Below are 4,736 nucleotides of genomic sequence, written 5' to 3'. Positions count from 1 at the left end.
TTCTCAGTGGATACATGGGTATGGATGTACCTTGCACCCTCCAGAGAGCTATGAGGTATGTGCTCAGGTGATGCTTATTTAGGACAGAGATAAGGAAGTTGCATTAAAATGACTTATAATGTGGTGACAGAGCCTCTTTAAGTGGTCTATTTCCTACATAAGGAGATGGGCGCTATAATGTAGGTGACAGCAGTGCTTTTTATTTTTTTCAAAATGATCTATTTTCACCACGTTATTAGCGATTTTAGCTTTATGCTAGTGAGTTTCTCAATGGACAACTGGGCGTGTTTTACTATTGACCAAGTGGGCGTTGTACAGAGAAGTGTATGATGCTGACCAATCAGCGTCATGCACTTCTCTCCATTCATTTAGTCAACGCATAGGGATCCTTTTAGATCAGTATGTGCGGTCTTATACTAACACATTAACGATACTGAAGTGTTTAGACAGTGAATAGACATTCCACGGGATGTCTATTCACAATCCCGACACTTCGTTAATGTTTCTGTGGTAGTTACAGCAGAGCAAGCGTAATCTCGCGAGATTACACTGTAAATGACAGGTTACAACGAGATTACGCTTGCTCTGCTGTATCTACCACAGAAACATTAACGAAGTGCCGGGATTGTGAATAGACATCCCGTGGAATGTCTAAACACTTAATGTGTTAGTATAAAACAGCACATACTGATCTAAAAGGATCCCTATGCGCTGACTAAATGAATGGACCAATCAGCGTCATACACTCCTCTGTACAATGCCCACTTGGTCAATAGTAAAACACGCCCAGTTGTCTATTGAGAAACTCATTAGCATAAAGCTAAAATCGCTAATAACGTGGTGAAAATAGATCATTTTTTTTAAAATAAAAAGCACTGCTGTCACCTACATTATAGCGCCCATCTCCTTATGTAGGAGATAGGCCACTTATAATGTGGTGACCGAGCCTCTTTAAAGGCATGGTGTTGCCGGAAAAACATGTTTTTTTTTTAAAATTTAAACATTTAGTGTGTGGGTGATTAAACATTGTTCAAATTTTTTTTTTTTTTTTCGCGAGTCAGGAAATATTATAAATTTTTTCTAATTTATAATACTACCCATTTTTGGTCACTAGATGGAGCTAGTACCCAAAATTGCAGCATTGCAACATTGGGTTAAAAGCTCTCGCTCTAGTGAGCTCTCAGCATCCCCCCCTCCTTTATCCTGGCTAGTGCCGGGATAAACGAGGGGTTTGAAAGGTTTAACCTCCTACACTGTGTGTCGCCATTTTTTGAGGTAACCCACAGTGTAGTAGGTTTACATACAGTAGTAAACACACACAAACACTAACATACATTGAAATCTCTTACCTGCTCCTGCCGCCGCGGCTCCCTCCGGCCCGTCCGCTCCCTTTGCTGCCGCTGTTCCATGTGCACAAGTCCGGAAGCCGCGACCGGAAGTAGTAATATTACTGTCCGGCCGCGACTTCCGGTCCACAGGAAAATGGCGCCGGACGGCGCCAATTTCGAATAGGACTGTGTGGGAGCGGCGCATGCGCAGTTCCCACACAGACGCCGTACACGGACGTGAATGGGACGGGAGCCGTTCACAGTCCCTATGGGACTGTGGCTGCCGTACTCCATGTCTGTGTGTGTCGTTAATCGACACACACAGAAATGGAACAAAAAATGGCAGCCCCCATAGGGAAGAAAAAGTGTAAAAATAAGAAACAGTAAAACACAAACACACAAATGAATATAAACGTTTTTATTAAAGCACTAACATCTTTAACATATCAAAAAATTATTTGTGATGACACTGTTCCTTTAAGGCTCTTTCACACGGTCCAATGATTGGTTGAATTAGAGCTCGTACGAATGCTCGTTGTGTAAAGAGGTAGATGTGCTGCCAACATGATGTAATACCGATGATTGCTCCTTGTGAATCGACATGCTGTTTTGTCAATTAACGCTTGTTACACGGCCAGTAAAGGGCCTTCTAAAAGGACCTTTACTCTAAAGTGGGATGGTGACCCTCTTCTCACAATATCTTGGTGCAGGATTTTTTAAGTAAACATAGTACATGACAAGGTTAGATAAAATCATGCAATGCTTTATTAGATTAAAAACGGTTATATAATTGCTTTTGTCAACAGAGAGTACCGATACATAGACAATGTATTTATGCAGCCGTCCTATATCCAAGCAAGTTTTGCCACATTCATCAATATGATTTTTTAAATATTATTATTATTGCTTTTGTCAATTATAAGCAAGTATAAACCTACTAATGACATACTTTTTATTTCTATTTTGACTATGCATGGTTTGCACTCAATATGGATTTAGCTATTTCGATGTTTAGTTTGACTGCTTTCTATATGTACATATGCTTTAACTGGATGTATTGTGTATGCTACCTCTTGTATCTTGGGGATTATTTCAGAGCATTCATAATGTATATTGATTTAAATGCCGGTTCTACAATAGTTGGTGACCACTTTCCTGTATGTGCTGGATGTGAAGGACCATATCCATGTGTTGTATATTGTGCACACTGATTATACTGTTTTATTAATGTTTGTGGATTTTATTACTTCTGTAACTTAGCAACCTGTATTGCTGTGTATGTGTTTACATAATATATACTGAGAACTTTTACGTCGGTGTCTTTCTTAATGTGATTAAAGCATTGACTGGTCTAATTCTACCATCATCAAATGCTCTAAGGCACGTCCGTGATTACAGGCATGGCTGGCCACAGACAGTAACCGGCATTTGCGGGCCATGCTCCTATTATAAAGTATGGGAGCACGGTCCATAAAATAAAAAAATAGGACATGTCCTATTTTTTACAGATGCTTTCTACGGCCCGGCCATAGAAATTAATGGAACCGTATGTTGAGCCGCAATTATGGTCCGTAATTGCAGACCAAAATTACTCGTGTGCATGAGGCCTAAAATGCGAACAGCAGCTCAGGTAAGATGGCCGTCCCAATAAACATGTACAGAAAAAAAAAAATCTACAATCAAAAAATAAAGATACACTAGAAAAGAAGAATATGTATCAATGTCAGGTTTTAATCAGTATAAAAAAAATATATAGGCGATACATTGCTTTTAAGCTGAACATATCTGTGATGCATAAGTCTCAATACAACTTGTTCATTGTATATCAAAATTGTAAACAATTTTCCAAAATTATTTCTGTATCAATTATCCATGGCTTTCAAGATCTCTGCTTTCAGTTATTGAATGCAAATCCTTATTGTTTACTATATTGTAACAAACCATGCATCTGGATATATCCTGGAAGTAAAAAAGAAGGTTTACCCATTCAATGACTGCAAGCAGAGATCTTGAAACCACAAGGAATTTGTACAGAAAGCATATTGTAAAATTGTATAGCTATTCATTATACAAATAAATAAGATTTATTTGCTGAAACCGGTACACCCCTTTAACCCCTTTCCGCTATTGGTCTGTATGTCCTGATTTACAGAGCATTCCCGCAAAAGGGCGTACAGTCACACCCCGTAGATGAAGCGGGCACAGGAGCTGTGCGCGCTTCATCTTCAGCCGGTGTCAGCTGTAATATACATTCTGCTGCAACGGCGGCGATGGCAGTTACCGCCGACCACCACCGTTTAAACCCTTCAATGCGGCGGTCAATGGCGTCCGCCGCATTGAAGTGGTTGACAGAGGGGGTCTCCCTCTGTACCCCCCCCCCCCCCGCGAGAGATCGCGTGTGCCGATTGTTGCTATGTCAAGGTAGGACCGTGTATTGTACAGGGGATCAGAAGATCAGGCCTTCAAGTCCCCAAGTAAGTGTAAAAAAAACAAAAAAAAACATGTTAATAGAAAAATAAATAAAAAGTTTTAACTAATAAAAACAATAATCGTCCTGTTTCCCTGATCAAGTACTTTATAATTAGAAAAAAATTTAAAACAAGATAAAAACGATACGATATACAGATCACTGCGTTCGGAACGGCCTGAACTATAAAAATATCACATTATTTTTAGGGTATGGCAACACGAGAATGCAAAATACGTCTGAAATTAGAGCTGTTTTCAGGAGAAAACCGCTCCTGAATTTCAGACGTTTTTGCAAGTACTCGCGTTTTTCGCGCCGTCTTTTGCAGACGTAATTGGTGCTGTTCTTCATTGGAGTCAATGAAAAACGGCTCCAAAAAACGTCCCAAGAAGTGTCCTGCACTTCTTTTACGCAGGCGTAATTTTACGCGCTGTCTTTTGACAGTGACGCGTAAAATTACACCTCGTCTGCACAGAACATCGTAAAACCCATTACAGGCAATGGGCAGATGTTTGCAGACGTATTGGAGCCGTCTTTTCAGGCGTAATTTGAGGCGTAAAACGGCTGAATTACGTCTGAAAATAGGTGAACACCGTAAAAAAAAAAAATGAAAAACAATGACAGCATTTAATTTTTTGCCCATCGTGTCAAAAATGTTTTAATAAAAAGTGATCAAAAATGTGCAAATACCCCAAAATGGTACCAATAGAAACGAAAGTTTGTCACGCATAAAACAAGCCCTCATACAGCGATATCAACTGAAAAATAAAAAAAGTTATAGCTATCAGAAAATGGAGACACTAAAACATGATTTATTTAGAAAATAGTATTTTTATTGTGGGAAAGTAGTAAAACGTCCAAACAATATTAATTTGGTACCACTGTAAACGTATAGATCCGCAGAATAAAGTCAACATGTTGTTTATACTGCACGTGAACAC

The sequence above is a fragment of the Rhinoderma darwinii genome, chromosome 10 (assembly GCF_050947455.1).
Source record: "Rhinoderma darwinii isolate aRhiDar2 chromosome 10, aRhiDar2.hap1, whole genome shotgun sequence".
NCBI classification, from domain to species: Eukaryota; Metazoa; Chordata; class Amphibia; order Anura; family Rhinodermatidae; genus Rhinoderma; species Rhinoderma darwinii.
The sequence above is the reverse complement of the archived record's forward strand: the minus strand, read 5'-3'. Positions refer to the sequence as shown.